Source organism: Diadema antillarum, unplaced genomic scaffold, assembly GCF_040938485.1.
Source record: "Diadema antillarum isolate AM-2024a unplaced genomic scaffold, OU_Dant_1.0 seq00001204_RagTag, whole genome shotgun sequence".
Classification (NCBI taxonomy): domain Eukaryota; kingdom Metazoa; phylum Echinodermata; class Echinoidea; order Diadematoida; family Diadematidae; genus Diadema; species Diadema antillarum.
Genome location: NW_027271997.1, coordinates 134,660 through 153,126, shown reverse-complemented (window position 1 = coordinate 153,126; position 18,467 = coordinate 134,660). Strand labels below are relative to the sequence as shown.

The following is an 18,467-nucleotide window of genomic DNA, read 5'->3' as shown; positions in this document are numbered from 1 at the left end:
ACTGATTAGAATATCATCTGTGGTACATTTGACCACATTGTTCAGAGAGGTTCACACAAAAAAGTAATTTTTGAAAATAACTTCATGTATCACGGACACATGGTTGCCAGCAACCAAGAATTGGAGTCATCAACATGTATGAACATCAATCTATCATGATTGTTATAATTCTTTTTTTTTTTTTAATTTGACACCACACCTGTCTATATCAATGATAGTGGAATCACAGGCTTGAGGGATGTGATAGTGGGTAATAACACCCACTGGAGAGAGATGCTTAGTGAAGGGGGAGGGGGTAAGGGAGGAAAGAGAGCTTTGGGAGATGCTGCCTGGAGTGGAAGAGAGTGGAACCAAGAACAGAATACACCTGATGCCTTAATGAATAACTGGGATAGGATGTTAATTACTGTCATTATTGACAGGTCTGACATATCTGTCAGAAAGAGTCATGATAGAGTTGATATATTGTAGGATTATTCTTTAACAAATTATTGAAATATAGGCCTGCAGGAACTCAATATATATCTCAATATTCATGCCTTACACTGAATGTTTGCTAGAATTATATCCCACAATATTTTTGGAGATGCCAAGCTAGGTACAAAGATTCTCTTACCTGCAAACATTATAAACAAGCAAAGTTCACTGAAAGTTTCTGGGCAAGAAGATATTAACTAGCAAAAATATGGTATGATATGAGGAAAATATCCTGAATCTTCCAGGGCTGTGGTTCCTGTTTACTGAATGAAATCATCCCTGAGTGACATATTGGACATCATTTAGATAGCATTTAGCCTGGTATACCTATCAAGGGTTGCCATAAACCTGATGATGAATTCATCAAATATCTTGCAATGGACCCATTTTCTACTTTCCCACAACAGTGACAAAATTGCACTGGAGAAAGTTGGAGATGCCCATTAGGCTTGCCATTAATGGTCTTAGCGCTGACAGCAGGAAAAACATGCTAATGAATGCAGCAGATGGTGATGGTAATTATATCTATGTACCAGCCCCTATCCCTCCCTATCTTGCAAATTTTTCTTCACCGCTAGACAATTTTCATGAGGTTATTGAGATGGTTACAGAGAGATGGGATAGCCGAGAAATTGAGATGATCATGACATGGTGGATGGAATCATGGCTGCTTTTTTGCTGAAAATGTTTCCTTATTTTTGACATGATTTTCCATTTTTTTCATCCCTGTACTCATTATATATCACAAGTTTGCTTCAAATTATTTCAAAAATTAACTCTATGTTTTCCTTATCTCAAGTGTATGCAGTTATTGTCTCGATGCACTTGGGTATCTGTGATAGCTGATGTATAAGTAATAAACTCGTTAAGAAAATTGATGTATTGTGGAAGATATTCAAGCTTTTTACATCTCAAAAGCCTTGCTTCTCTTGTATTCCCACTGTCTTTGACTAGTCAGTAGTATACCCAGGGCTTGATGCTAACTTTTTTCACTGGTGTCCCCTAAAATCTTTGAATTTGAAATTTTGGTAGCCCCAAAAAGGAATGTATTGATCTGAAGTAAAAGAAAATAAAACAATCCAATTTGAATCTTAATTGCCTGATTGGACCACCAAAAGATGATGTTTCTAAGAATTTGGTGGTACGACATAATTTTTAGTGGCCCCAGGTCACCGGGCCACCAGGCCACCGGGTCACTAGCCCACCACTAATGTCAAACCCTGGTACTGTATAAACTGTTATTTTCGCAAGGCTTTATTTTTCGCAAATTTCGCAAATCACTGTTGGACCACGAATTTAACAACACTTGAAAATGTTGCCATGCCATTGAGTAATAGTGCACTTATGATATCATGGATGTCAATTCACGAAAACGACATCTAGCGAAAACATCAGTGATCTCCTCATTCGCGAAAATATCTGTACGTGAAAATAAAAGCTCATACAGCATACCAATGACATGACTCTCACATGCAGACACTCAGACCTTGCTGGGTTAGCCTTTGTAAGAAATTTTCTTTTTCTGTGACATTCAGTGTATTAAACTACTAACTACAATAACATTAGACAGATGTGTGGGATAGAGTAGAGTTCCGTATTGCCAAGGGTAAGTAAGTGTACCTTTAAGGTGAATGTAGTGAGGTATCATTCACACTAACAGCCCATTATCTAATGATAATGCCTGGTCTAATGTTCCTGCATCGTTGAGCTGATGAAGAGAGAAAAACATTAAGCATAGTGCCATTGATGAAAATTTCCAAAAAGATGAAATAGTAAATTTCTCAGGACCTACTAATTTTCCAACACCAGAATAAGGGATAACTTGGCTTCCCCTTTGCTGTGTACTTATGCAATATACATACAAAATGCACTATACATTTTGTCTTTTTTAAGCTGTTTTTGCTTCAAGGTATTTGCTTTTTTTTTCTGACAGCCTTCAGAATTCCAATCCCACCAATGCATTCTATCATAGTTCAGTCAGATTACCATTGATTCCTCTCCTGAATAGCTCTAAATCAGCATATCTTTCTATTCTGTTGTCAGACTACCAGTATTGTATACATGATTTTAGTTATGTGTTTGAATATAACAATGGTACATCTCATTGTTTTGTTTGATTGTTTTCGAAAATAAGGGGGAAAATGACAGTAGTATTTGTGATATGTTCAATGCTTAAAACTCTTTAGTAAATTTGAGTTTGAATTGAACTTATTGAATATTGAACTTGCATTTCTAAAAGATCTCTCTAAGGAAACAGATTCAGATCAAAGATTAAGAATTGACACGGATCTGACAGGCTTCTTTGTAAGATGACAGTTATCTGGAAGTCAACCATCAACTATTCAATTCCCAATTAGCAGCCAGGCCAGGTGATCATTGGTTAGATCCCGTTTTTAAGACGACAGCTTGGTTCCACGTCAGGGTGTAAAACCAAACACCGGCATTGCCACAAATTAGCAGTATTAGATTTAGGGCTCGTAAGCTTTCCTGTGAATTAGTATAATTCAACTCTCAGCATGCGTTGTTGACCAAGCAATTAACCAAGAGACTTTGACATTGGTCAGTGTCCAGCAGGCACTGGGGAATTAAATTTTTAATCCATAGAGACGTGTTGCGGTTTGTAGAACCTAAGTGGATTCAAGGAAAGATACCAGGTTGATGTAAACTTCCTATCTGCAGTATAGTTGAGATGACAAGGTTGATGATAATGAGAACACGATTCCTATCTACCTTGGCAAGAAAAAAAAAATAACCTAAAATTGCCCCATTGTATACTGTACACTGGCAGAAAAACAAGTGAGAGTTTACTTACCTTTGAACCGTCCTAGGTTTGAAGGTAAGTAGTGTGCGGAATCCTTAAACAAGAGTGGTAACCCTCATGGTCTAGTGTACCAAAATAGGTAGAGGTATGTGACCAAATACCGTAATTTTCACTGATGAGTGAAAGTTTACATGGCTGGATAACCTCTGAAAATGAAAATGCACTTTTGATATGGAACTTTCATTTTGGGTTTTACTTGTGCATGATTTTAGGTGGTCATCAGTGACATCCAATGAGAGTACAGAATATGAGGAAAACTCAAGTTTTATGCTGTCAATGTATAGGAAGGAGCCTATGACCCCAAAGCCTCAACTAATTGTGTTTATCTAATGGAATGGTATTCTTTCAGGAATATTTACATCTTTACCAGTAGACATTTATTGTGAAGAGAAAGCGTAAACACGTCACAAAATACTTGCAAGTATTTTATGACTTGCTTATGCTCTCTCTTCACAAATACATCCTTTCTGAAGTATTCAGTTTTACATTTAGTTTTTGATATTTGAGGGAACAGAAGTAATTCATGGGTTATGCAAGATGGTAATGATACTTGACTGATAATGCATCTCTATGCATTAAATTTACCCAGTCATGGTAAAGAACCGAGATCATACTAGTATTTTATACCCTGATAAGATACGAAATTAATAAACTGTAGGTCACCAGACTGTGATGAGTGACATATTCTAATACAAATAGAATTTGACTTCTTCATTCTGCTATTGTACATGTACATGTAGTATTGACTACCTTAGGGTAGAGTAAAAGTACCGTAGTTATGGGTAAACTCGGCATAGCGGGTAAACTCGGCCCCCTGCGCGCACGTTACAACTATCCATAATGCGCGCGCTGGGGGCCGAGTTTATCCATAACTACAGTACCATACTTTTTATTACTGGTAGGGCCGATATTGCACTCCCGTTATAACGAACACAGTTGTATCGAAATTCTTGTTATAACAAAGTAACAATCCAGGTCCCCACATTATCATCTACACAACTTTATACACTTTACTGTTCGTCTATATAGTGGACTCCTGTTATAATGAAGTACTCCAGACCGGCAGTTTTCTTTCGTTATATATCTTAATTTCATTTTAACCGAACAGATAAACAATAAAAATACATGGAGTGGATAATGTTGCGGCCTAAATTTTTACTTTATTGTAACCGAAATTTTGTAATTACCGTGTTCGTTTTAACGGGAGTGTACTGTAACAAAATTTTGATATTCAGATAACAAAAGAAAACTGGCATTCGCAAGAACTTTGTTAAAATGTGAGTTGCCTGTACTGATACTAGAACTTTGGTACCAGTCATGCTAGTTGCCATGTTAGTAATCCTAGCAAACATGACTTCAGGCACTGGCCCAATAAGTTGATGTGATATCATCCGCTACCTGTTAATCTTTAGATTTTCCCCTCACACACAGAGAGGGGGAAGCGAGTCATACAACCACACCTTGGCAGGTTCCATAGGAGTCTAAATCTTTCCATCATTTCAACCCTCTTTTCCAAACTCTTGTTTTGTCCACTTCCATTCATTTTAGCATAGCTGTTACTGATAGTAACATTCGGCTTAGCTTTGCTGTCATGCATCCAAAGAAACTTCTTCATATGGGATTTGAAATAAGTGTTAGTATATTTTTTTCCCTTGTACTTTCATTAAACTGTTTGTTTGGACCTTCATTTACCTCAAGGGCTATAGTTTTATTATTTATTTGTGTGTAGATTTAAATCATGATTAAGAATTAAAGATCAAGATAGGTGGAGTATATCAATCTTTATCTTTAATTGCGGTAATTATGTTTGTTTTGTTTTTTTTCCAAGCCCCTGTAATGCCTTGAAATTACAGGGTAAGACCATTTCATTTTGCATGACCCCTACAATATAAAATCTCTTACAACTTCCATCAATTCCTCCTTTGGCAAAATTTTGGCACTACATACAGTGCCTGGCAGTGTTTGTATTGCTCAACTACTTTCTAGTTTGGCTAGGGAGAATGAATTCAATCACAGTCTCCTTTCTCTACATTATAGGTCATCTTTCAAATGTGTTTCAAAGATCAGCCTTCTTTTCAAGTGCTTCTTCAGTGGCGATGTGCTGGTATGGAAAGTCATTCTTTGTTATACACAGAGAAAAGCCACAAAATAGTCAGTGGACGTGCAAGCAACTTGCAGAAGACGAGGTTAACATTGAATGGTATCTTTTCTATCCGACAAATAAAACAGAAGAAATGTGCAAATGATGTGGCAAAAAGAAGAGAAATGATACCATGTCCAATGGTATCGTTTGTTGCACCCTCCACCCCTTGGTGGTAGGCACCTACCCATTGTATGATTGTGAAGATTCTATGCTGTATCATTCACAATGTGTGTGTTAGTTTGTGTGTGTGTGGTTTTTTTATGTGTGAATGTTCTGACTAGCCATCATGCTATCTTAGTTGCTAGGTTATCAGAATACAACTTTTGGTACTGCAGCTGTAGAAATAGATGTAGAAGCTGATGACAGTCTCAGAGACTGTATAGGAAAATGATGAAAATGGTGACAATATTACATCTTATCTCATATAAATCTTATTTGTGAGTGTGCCTTTTCCAGAGTCTGGAATTGTTTCATTCATTTACTTTTCAATTTTTGCATCAACAATAATGGGTAAGCTCTCAGATAGGGCCTATACTCATTCCTTTATTCAATCACAGCTAAACTAAACTCTTTTTTTTTTTTTAAAGTCTGGATTGTTGTTTATTTTACCATGTAGACTTAAAGCAGGATGAGAGACTGAAGAAAAGGGGAGGAAGACAAATGACTATTACTTTCTTTCAAAGGTACTTGCATAGGAATTGCAGTGAGTGTTGAGCATTGCTTGTGGAGACTTCAAAAGCAGAAAATGAAGAAGAATGATTAGAAATAGTTATTATTAAGTGTAGCATCTTATTCAGTTTGTGTTGATTAATTTGCATTCTTCATTTTTCTCTTCATAAGTATCCACAATGACTCTTGCTATTAACTATGAACAGAATATTCTCATCAACTGTCAGTTATACTACTTGTAATATGAGCTTCAAGATGACCCAATAAAGTGGCAGAGGAGAGGAGTACGTCTGTGAATGTTGGGTTTGAAATAAGGTCATCATTCAAGGGAATGATATGGAAGACAATCAAGGTAATTGTGTAGGATGTCAGCAGGATAGTTTCAATGATCACTACTCCAAACCACATCCAGCCATTTTCTCAGTTTCCAAAAGCCCAAGTATCCTGTTATGCTCCAGCATTATTGCAGACATGGGTGGTAAGAGCCAAAAGTATCAGGAAGGTGATTGGCTTACTCCTTGAGGAATGAAAAAGGGGCAGAGGAAGGCAAAGAGGGGGGGGGGGGGGGAGGGGTTAATGTGATACCACCCCAGAGAATGGTGTGGTGGAGAGTAGTGGGGATTGAAGCAAGGTCTCGATACCTGGAACCACATCCTTCTCCCTTTCCATGACTTTGGTGTAATAAGATGCTCCTCGTGTTTAGCATCATTTTAGAGGTGCATAACCATTCCATGCACTCTGCCTTCTTAAGTTTCATTTTTCTACCATTTTCTTTCATTTCTGAGAAGAGGGTTAATATGTGAAAATATGCTCAATCAGTAGAAAAAATTTTTTTTTCTGGTCAAATAGATATCATGTGATATTGTATTGTATATCTTTCCTTTTTATATGTTATTACTATTTTTATTCTAATTATTATCATTGTAATTATTATTATCACTGTTATCATCAAGGACATCATCATTTTCATCATCATCGTCATCATCATCATCATCATCTTCAATTACATGAATATGTAATTAAATGAAACCTTTTTTTGATTTTGAAAAGGTAAGGCTTTTGCTAATTTTGATGCATTTTGTGTGGAAACTTACCAACACACTTATGATATTTCAGACCCAATAGCACACAAGATTAAAAAAAATCCAATAAAAATTCACAAATAGTTATATAGGCCTCCTAGCCTCCTCCCTCTGCCTTTGTCCTGTCTCTTATTTCCAACTCTGTGGAGGGGTCGCTGTAAGGTCACTGCACTTAATCTGTTTTGTCCAGACGACTTCATATGCCATAGCTCATTTATTTTGCAAATTGGCAATATGACGAGTGGGTGAGTTGAGACAGGCCCACTGGTATTGAGGAGGTCTGTTACATGATAGGTGCTGGTTGATTGCACTTGGCTGAAGTGAATTTTGGGAACCAAACCGGGGCTGCGATCACACAAAACCGTCATGCCCGGGAGACCTGTATCAGATGACCCTGTGTCCCTGTGAAAACCGGCATGTGCATGATTTCTTATGATTCCTTGTGATTTGGGTGAGAATGAGGAAAAATTGAAGCTAGTGGAGATGACGACAACAATGATGATGATGATGATGATGATGATGATGATGGCAATGTCTCCAACAGATATACTGAAAATCATAAAAATGATGATGATCATTCTCATGCTCGTGATAGTGCTACCAATTTTTGATGATAATCATAGTTTTTTGTGTATAATAGATGTATATGATGGATTATACTTTAAATTGCATACATACACATTATATGAAAATGTGTAAATCTCATAGAAATATTATTGTGCTTAATAACTGACATGCAAGACTCCAGCAAATTAGATTAAGATACAGATTTTGAAGTCACCCTACCCTCATATGAGAGATTAAAAGAGTTATGTATAATAAAGTGTCTGTACCTGGTTCAACAATTTCCTTGTTCTGTTCTTACTTTTTCAAGTAGATTCACTGTACACTGATTCACTGGTACACTGTATTCCATCTCGTGTTTTTTGTTGCTGGATAATGTTTAACAGTAAAGGGCAAAATGTTAATGTGTTATACATTCCTGCACTAGGGAAGTGTATTTTTTTTTTCACACCATAGCTGGAGGAAACATGATATAATTGGACTGTATGTATCCTAGAAGGAAAATCTCATGGGGTTTAGTCTGATCAGGATGGCCAGAAGGAATGATTTGTTTTCAGTGATTTCATCTATTTTCAGGTGAAAGTGAAATGAGAGAACATCCTGAAAAAACAAAAATCAAAAACAAAAACAGAAGTTCAATCATCAAACACCAATGCCTGAGAGTGTCACTTTGACCTGTAGGGAAATACTTAGAGAGATAGAGAGAGGCAGAGAGACAATAAGAGTGAGAGAGGGAGAGAGGGAGAGAGGGATATACAACATATATATATATATATATATATATATATATATATATATATATATATATATATATATATGTGTGTGTGTGTGTGTGTGTGTGTATACATACATACATAATTTAGACAAAGAGAGGGAGGAAGAGAGAGAGTGGAGGAAACTAATGTGTAGACGCTTGTGCATGTACCTGGTACTAGTACTCTCTGCACACAGTTTTCTTATCTTGTTCGTTCTCTTCTGCAGAAAATATTATTGAGTTGCATCACCTTCCCTGATAAGGCATGCTTGAGTCTGTGCCAAAGAGAAAGTATTAGAGTTCACGCTACATGGATTAAAGCAGTTAAATCATTTGTACTTAGCCATGGGAGATAGTTGTTAGAAAACATTTGGTTGTTGTGAAAACTGTATCCATGGGATCATTGTACTTATGTGCTGTCTTAAAGGCAGTCACTTCTAAATGCACGCATCATTATACGGAACAGGAATTTTTTGGTTTGTTTTTATTTTCATAAAGATGAAACCAATTTCCCAGCAGTGGCATGTGATAACTTTCTCCTGGAATTTTTTGGTTTGTTTTTATTTTCATAAAGATGAAACCAATTTCCCAGCAGTGGCATGTGATAACTTTCTCCTGGAATTTTTTAAAACCAGCTTTAAACCAGCCAGTATGTAAACAAATTGTCATAATCGTACATGAAGCACGTGATATGATCTAGTGGAGAGGTGATCGTGTTCTAACTTGTATAATAGCTACTACATTGTACACTCATTTTTCAAATTAAGTAGTAAATACTCTGTGTGTGTGAATACAACTGTATGTGAATGTACATGTATATGTATGTATATACATGTATGCATGTATATGCATGCATGTATGTATTTATGTATATATATTAGTTGTTTCTCATGCCTTGTGAGGACAATTCTACATTATAGATCCTGTGAAACCCACTCACACATATCGGCTGATGGCCAAATGAATAAGTGGTAATTCTACTCTAACTGCATTACCATTGAGTTGTATTTTGGATACTAGTTGTATTGTTCAAGGGTTTAAATATAAAGTCAAGATTGTAGTACGGAAAAAATTCTGGGGAGTAGACGATATTTTATCCAATCTTTTCTATCAGTTTTCCTGATTTCAAGGCAAAAAGAATCCCCACTTCAACAAAATATCTCCAATAATCACGATGAAATCCTTCCCACCAGATGATCAATTGCTCACAATTTCTTCTTACTTAAGGTCGGCAAGTGATGGAATTACAGAGAAATTTTAAACATATTTTCACTGCATATCACCATACAGAATGGGTGAACATCAAACTTTTGTATGAATGAGAATTGAGTGCTCCTAATATTGAAGAGGCATCATCTTGGCTTAGCTTGCATTCAATTTCAAAGGGCTCTGCCAACAACCTAATATGATATGGTCTATGTTGATACTGTGTTTTGCTACAATTTCAAACCAGAAACAATATTTTTATGGTGGATAGTGATTTTTGCTGTTTCTGAGCTGTGTTTAACCCCTTTAAATGTGTGGTTCAGAGATAGCAGTGATTGGCTATTCCAGATTTATTACATTCTCCTTGATTCCCCCAGCAGCTGAACACAAAGTGCATTGACACTCTTAATGTCAATATAGCAGCTGCAAACTGAGGAAAAATAGCAACTTGGGATGGTAAGGTTCCTTAGAATATGTCCGTAATATATTTCTCTCTTCTTTAACTAGTTGTAATATGGTTACTGTTTTTCTTCATGTGGACTTTACTTTCAGTAATGTTTGCAAACACATTTTTCAGAAGCGAGTGATGTTGGTTTCAATTTGTAAGATACAAACACAGCAATAGTCATGCCTTATCCAAGATGGGGAAAAAATAATGGAATCAACTTTATTGTCTTACTCACATGTCAGTTGAGTGATAGTCTGTTGGATCATAGAACTACTCAAAACAGTGGCAGTAATATGATTTGAGCCAACATGAAAAGAATGTATCATCTATTGTAATTTGTTCTGTCCATAGTAATTTACAAGAAAACAAGAATGTCATGTGTCCTGGAAGTATCATCAGTGTCTTTAGTGTTCAATGTGTCTGATGAAATATCAAATGAATACAACTCTAAAGACTTGTTGAGGTGGATATCTTTCTCTCTATCGTGTATCTTCATTTTCATAGGTATCCACTCATTTAGTGACAACACCATAGATGTGAGAATAAGGACATATTTGAGTAGTGAAGAGTTTTATTACTTTTCTAGAACATGAGCATTGTGTTCACATGTTTCAGTATCAAGAAAGGAATACAAGATCTCCTTGTACTGAAAGCTACATCCTTTCATACAAAACATCAAGTAACTACGAGAACTATGCCTGATTTTCTTCACGTCGAAAAGGCATACATAGATATGCCAACTGGTTTCACATTATTCACAACTATATCTACATGTTTAAATCATACGACTTCAGACAGGTCAACATTATCACAGACATGCGGAGAGAAAACTTTAAAAGGAAATGACAGATATAATATTCATAACAAAAGGTCACAAATGCTAGTGTTCTGCTGCTATTTTTTATATGTACAAAGCTTCTGTCTTGAACTATATATTGTTATACCTGTGACCTAGTCACTTCAAAATTATAGTTCAAGCTACACAAGACAACCTATTTTCTTTTTCTTTCTTTTTTTTTACATGCTGAACAAGACACAATATGAAAACTACAACTAATCATTTTAGAGTGTCCTGCAAAAGTTTGGATGAGAGCATCAGATAACATCTTTCGATAAGTTCAAACTAAGGTAGAGTTGAAACCATAAATGACAAAATATGTGTGTTTTACAACAATGAGACAACTAAAAAAACATCCCTAGATTTATCGAATGATCTTCATTAAATCATATTCTCTCTTCTTTTTTTTTGGTTACAACACAATGATCATTGGTTAGTTGGTGGAGTCTATACACACTGAAATACATCCATTGAAGAGAAATCATTCACTGTTTAATAATCATGATTTTTTTTTTTTTTTTTTGGGGGGGGGGAATGGGTCGAAGGAGGTTGTAGCAATAAACAAATACAGTAACTTTTTGGACATGTTAATGTTTTTATGTGGCGCTCTAATACATTGCTGGAAGCGTATGCATGTGTATCGTAAAGTAATAACAGCAAGTATACCAACATTCATGTACTCAGTTAACTTAACACATAAAAATATGTCATATATGTACTGAAGAGTGACTAGGACGCATGAGATGTGTATCACAAGAGCATTAATGAATGCTTTCATCTTTGGTTAGAAACAAGACAATCAAGCTACACATCCAAACAAATATTTTTACTTTTTCATTGTTTAGCATTAACACTCAGCATAGTAACTGGGATTACAATGTATGAACAGGAATTGTTTTTTTCTTTTTTTTCTGCAAGACTAATTTAGTGCAATTCCCATACTCTATGCACATTTCATTCTACCATATATGCCATCAGCATAGTCTATCCTAAATGTAGGACAGATATTTACAAGTGTAATGCCACAGATGACTGGCACTGTTTCAGAACATTTTCTGTTTTACGAGAAAAATGACAGTAAATCCACCACATGATACATGTACTTCATTCACAAAACTGTAATCAAAATATCAGTCTAACTGCTGAATATGTTAAATCAAGCAGACTTACTTTCATGAACAAACTGAAAAAGTTCAGATGCACAAAATCCTTGTACAATGCAAGGAATATGAAATAGATAAACGTGTTGTCACAAAGTTCACAAAATAATGCAGAGTGGAGTTGTATGACTTATCCTCTACACACATGATTTGGAAAGAAAAGAAACTAATAAAAAACACTTTAATAGCCATGCAATTGTAGCAACATCAACATACTGCTGAAATAAACACTAGAAGGTGACTCTTAAAGTACATGTAATAATCACATGATAACATAGGTTAAAAGTATAATTCACCATCTTGGCACTTCTACAGTCTAGCAACACAGTCTAACACAATTATGGTTTATTACAAGCTCATAGATATGAGTGTTTGAACCTTACATAACATGATAGTAATGTAACACTGATACATCTTTTCATTTAATTTTAAAGCCATGTTTGTGAGATGTAAGCATTTCTAGCTCTACAAAGCTATGTACAGCCACGAGTCACATAGTCAGCTATATACATTTATAATACAAAAAGACATTGAGGTTAACAGGTCTTTTGAATGCTAGCATGTCATCATCCGGCATTGAAAGTTATTAACCATGGGGTATGTCGTTCAAGTTGGTGACTGAAGGCTGAAGAAAATTCAGTATCACTGAAAATGCTGCTGTAGATATTGTGAGTTTTGAATTTATGTCTAAAGTTCACGACAAGTGAAACCATTGCAATGTGACATCTTTTTCTGAAGAAAGTTACCGAAAGTTTTATTCTTCATTCTGCATATGTTCTGGTGACTATGTTGCATTTTTTCTTTTCTTACAGAAATCAACTCATTTGGCAAAAATATGGTGTCATTATTGCACTGCATGCAAAATTCCTGTTGACTCTCTATCTATCAGAGATGAGTAAATCTTGTGAGGAAGGCAAGAAACTTTTTAAAAATGAAGATATATAAATAGGAAAAGACAAATCTTTCTACATAAACATATTCTAAGGCAGACAAAAAAAAAAACATTTTAAAAGTCATACATGTAAACAGTAATCAATAGCAAATCTAAGCAAGTACAGTAAGCAATGATAGGATGTTGAAGATAACAACAGTGGTGGATCACATACACAGTGCAGTGAGAATTCTGTTAAGAACCTGTGTGCTGGGGTCTTGGGGCTTGGTGCAGTGTCAGCCCTGGGATGAGGCTAAGGTGTGCAGGGACCTGAAGTGGTCCTGGACCAGGGTGTCCTGGAGCCTGGTGTGGACTCTGGCCCTGATGTGGCACCTGGACCTGGTGAGGTGACGAACCCTGATGTGCAGATCCATGGTGCATTCCTGGTTGCTGGTGCTGCCCAGGAGCCTGTTGTGGAGCCTGGCTCTGGTGTTGGAGCGTCAAGCCTTGGTGTTGCTGCGCAGCAGCTTGGTGCTGCTGAGGAGGGGCTTGATGCTGGGTGGCATTCCCCTGGTGCTGGGACACCGCCACTTGGTGCTGCTGCTGCTGCTGCTGCTGGGCTTCATTACTTTGGTGTTGGAGGGACGAGGATTCCGCCGCTTCCTGGCGCTGGGTGGAGCGTGGCCTCCCCCTTCGGCCGGTTCCCTGCTGAGGCACCTGCAGGGGTTGGCCCTGCTGGGGAGAGGGCGTCTCTGTGTTGTGAGGAGACATGTCATCGCCCTGTTGCTGTGGGCTTTGCAAGAAGAAAGGCAGGAACCGACTACCGCAGTCAAGTTCCAGCTGGCGCACCCTGAGATACACGGCCTCGGTTGGGGTGGGATGAACGGGGGATCCCCTGGCTGTTGTGCTTTCAACTTGGCCTCCACCTGTCTCCCCTGCTGCACCATATACTTCCAGCAGTACCGCAGTCACGAATGGTTCTATGGTGTGGGACAAAATGAATGTTGGACAAAATGAAAAAGAGTCCTGTTGCTGGTGTACCAAGATGGCAAATAACAAAATCCAATTCATGACGGCGTATTAAAGGCACAAGAATATAAAGTGCAAATTCAGGAAAATCGCTCTGAAGAATTGATACCAAACTGTCAACAGAACAGGAAAGCACATTTTTTTTTTAATTTCCTACTTTAATTGTGTCACAGTTTTTTCCCCCATTGCTGAAAATTTTCGGTCCAGACAAATGTCCCAGAAGTAAGGTGCTGTTCTAGCGTCTAAAGGAATTGTAAATGATGAAGACATAGAAAGAAACCACAACTGAATGTACAGGTAAAAAAAAGAGAGAAAAAGAATATGATTGTTGCAGAATTGTCAGAAATAACACATTCCTTGGTCACTTTGCCTTTGAAAGCCATCTTATGTCACTGAAATTTCAAGTTTTTATGGCGTACCTTTGGGTGACAGCACGAGGATCCTCATTGTAGTTGTCATGGATCTCCTGCCAGGCCCCGTCCCTGCGGAGCTCGCAGGTGAGCTCTGGCCCGGTCAGCATGACGTCCGACCACCTGTTGGTGACCAGCTCCAAGAGGAGCTCCTTCTCATACAACTTGTACACAGTGCGCTTGCCTCGTTGCTTCACGTTGGGCAGGTCTGTGAGAGGCGGACACGGGATTTCTTGGGGATGACATGCATGTGTGGTGGAAGCACGGTCAATGCGAAATGTCACGTCACGTTCAACGGAAAGAAAAAAATAGACATGCATAGGGGTTCACGTGTGGAAGAAACAACAGAGGTCATGAACGTAATACAATGTATAATGGTGCATTAAGGTACATTCATTATCAACAAATTGGGTACAGAAATCAGGCTTGGTTACTGGTACATGCAACAAACGGTTAGACTAGAGAATTTTTCATCATATTAAATATTCTTTTACAAGAGCCTTTGCTGCAAGTGCATCTCTTCCACACAAAACTGTTACTTTGTTGAGATAATAAGCCAGTTTGGAGAACGTTAACTCATGGGCACGTTGGTATGAATGACCTCTCTTTTTTCTCAGTCAGTTAGGGGCGCTTTACTCATTTTCAGAGCGACATGTAAATGTATAAGCTTTACATAACAGTTCATGGGATTCATCGATCCTGTTCAACAAAGAATGAACTTGCATAGACAGATGACCAGAATGATCATCAATTAACACTTGGGAAAGCATCCATTACATTATTTGCATTGAATGTATTAACAATTTCTATTGATATTGCCAAATACCATGTTTGCTGTCAGGTGGGTATGATGGCAAGCAGCATATAAGGATTACATGAATAATCATTACATCACAGATGCTTATCCCAGTGAATTTAGAAACCAACATGCCCGTTGGTACAAATGACCTTTATTCTGCTCATGCACAAAGTAGAACTGCAAACTGGCTTATAATCATGATAAACAGCTTTGAAGCTGGACAGACAATAATTCTGTGTTACAATGAACTGATTGAAATAGCATAGCCTTGTGCAAGTGTTAAAGCAAGCATCAGGCTCCATTCCATATGTAGGTATATTAACACAGATTACAGCTTGGAGTTAACTCAGTTTGATTCTAAATTTCAGGCCACGAACTACAAGGCTGTCATTTATTCTTTTCTCTTGTGAGAGAACAATTCTCTTATTCTTAGAATAATACATTCAGTAGTATTCCACTAACTTTAAACATAAGTGGTCTTGAATAGTTGATTTCGCTTTTTTTAAGAGTTGAGATTTAATCCCAACTATCTTCTGTTCCTGATAGGTAAGAGGAATAATCTGAAAGAAAGTGCTTTGTGGATTTATGTGTCTATGATATTGCTCATGCAGTAATTAAACAAATGTATACAGGACATAATGCCTTATCAACTAGTACATGCATGTTATCTACATGTATTGCTACAGTCATTATAAGATGGGGAATTCAACAGAAATGAAACACATGACAACTTTGAAGAGCTTTCTATATGACAAAGGTTGGAAGTATGACAGTTAATCCACCTTCTTTCTATCCACAAATATGATTATCTATTTTGTTTCCCTTCAACAAAGCTGCATAAACAAAGGGAGAGCCAAGGTGCACAAGGTAAAAGCTTGTGCATTCAAGCATGCAATAAGCTTTGTCTTTGCCAGCAAGCAAATCATGGAAATTATTTGGATCTAATATTTATTGAAATAGAAAGATAAAAAGATGGACAAAATTTTGCTGCAACTTTTGAAAAATGCTAAAAGATGCCATACTTCCCATCTATGTCATAATGGTTGTACGTGATTGCAAAGAACGGGGATAAAACTACAGAAAAAGGCCAAGGAAAGTTGACTGTACCCGCACCGTCTTCCATCTTCCAGTGGGAGGCATCAAGGAGCAAGGCCCGGTAGTTGACCAGCCGTTTCCGCCCATTCAGGTACTCCATCACTATCTGCATCGGGGGCAGCTTGGGGAACTGAACCTGTGTCACATACTTCCAGGCACCCCGCAGGTCGTCGGAACTGCGCCGCGACACGGTGTCGCGGTGGGCGTTGAAGAGGAGGGTGATTTCGGTCCAGGCACGGTCACAGTTGAAGAGGACCTTGCCCTCCTTTCGCTTGTCGGTGATGGCGGGGAGGTTGGGTTCGATGAGCTCCATCAAGATCTGCTTCTCGATCTTCGTGTACGTCTTGCGACGATACTTTGGTGGCATTTTAAGTGGCATTAACATTCAGCACGATTTAGGTAGAAACCTGCATGGAAGGAGCAAGAACATTCCAGTGAGTGTTATACCATTTCATTACCGGTACCTGGATATGAATCCGATGAAGGGAGAAAAATATTCATCCATATGGAATATGTGTCTGTAATATACAGAATAACAAACAGTGTTCAAAACATACAAATTAATTCACAGCAACACACTCCATGCATGTGACCAGGTAGATATTACATGCAAAGTATGACAACAGCTGATAAAATAAAGGGGTCTAGCCTCTTTCCAGACTGATACCTGTACAAAGATTGAATTTAAGTGTGAAAAAAAAGAAATTACAGCCATGGAACGAGGCTATGACAAGTTGTCTGTGTCGCTCAGTCCTTGTGGTCAACTGTGGCACCAATTACCTGCTTTGCCAGAAAATTTAATTACCTCATTTTCACAGCCTCTGTGGTAGATGCATTTGGATTCTTACCGCTGTATAGCCTTATCTTATTAATCTGTGGTGAGGTGATGAAATATGCTTCTCAACTTGACTTGAGTTGATATAGGAGGTTGAATACGATCTAGGTCCATATAGATTGCCAGGCTATGATGGTTTGTGTTGTGACTATAGATGCAAGTCTGAGGGCAGGCACTAATCACGTTGTTGGCATTTAAACAAATAGAAGTCCAGGATGCTAAGTGATTACTTACTTCACATTACCAATGGAACTGGTGGCAAAAAATGGCCACCTTCATTGAAAGTCACTTGCCCAAATGAGGAAAAGAATGTCTATGGTGCAAGTGAGCACTCATCTATTGTTTCAGCAGCAGCTTTCACTGGACAACTTATTAGGTCAGTAGGCATACCTTAATTTGCTCTGTTTTCTTGGAGTACGGCCTCTCAATTTATTTAGGAAATATGGATGTCCAGCTAGACAAGTGTGGATTATTATCTATATCATGAATACTGAATGTTTTAATCCCTCCCCAAAACAAATGAAAAGCCAGTGCTTAGTTTGATGCATCTATATCTAATGTTATGTACCTTGAGAAAGAATGGATTTAAGAATGTAAAGCCAAAGAGCTTACTGTCTGATGTAGATAGGAACAAAACTTGTTTTACAGAATGCCATTCTACCAGAATTTCAGAATTCTGAGTGCACATGTCCCTCATTCTTCAGATGTGCATCAGCTGGCTTCAAGGGTAGCCAGCTCACACACAAGCAGGGATAACTTGGTGGAGAATGAAATATTCATGTCATGTCCTAAATCTTGTTTAGCTGCTGTAATCCTATATGGCAGGGCTCAGACACATCAGTACAGTGTTTCAACCAGGCAAACGTGACAGTGTAGACGAGAGGAAATCGAGTGGGGGGGGGGGGGGGGGGTAGGGGGAGACAGATGAATGGATGCATGGAAGGATGAAAGTAAGGTGATATGAGATAACAGAAAAAAGACACTAGGCAAAAAATGGGAAAAGCTACATTGAGAATAGGGAGGCATCCCACCTCCCTGCTGAGGACTGGACTGAGATAGAGAGAACTGTGCTGAATATAAGTTGGGCACAGTTGGTGAAACACAATGTGACAAAAATAACATTGCTATGATAATGCATAACATGGAGATAGAATGATACATGTAGTTTGAAGAAAATTGGAGCAGGAGATCTGAGAATATGGGCAGGGAGATAGCAGAAGGAACAAACAATGGAGAATTAATGGACAAAAGGGGGCTGCTAGTTTG

At 37.8% G+C, this 18,467-nt stretch overlaps 1 protein-coding gene and 1 pseudogene across 1 annotated transcript in view; one reads left to right on the top strand and one right to left on the bottom strand.

Moving 5' to 3' along the window:
* LOC139744710 (uncharacterized) overlaps positions 1–18,467 on the top strand; it is a 51,421-nt gene that overhangs the window by 17,922 nt on the left and 15,032 nt on the right. The gene's annotated exons all lie outside the window — the stretch shown is intronic.
* The window catches only part of LOC139744709 (uncharacterized), a 69,491-nt pseudogene continuing 62,559 nt past the window's right edge, over positions 11,536–18,467 (bottom strand).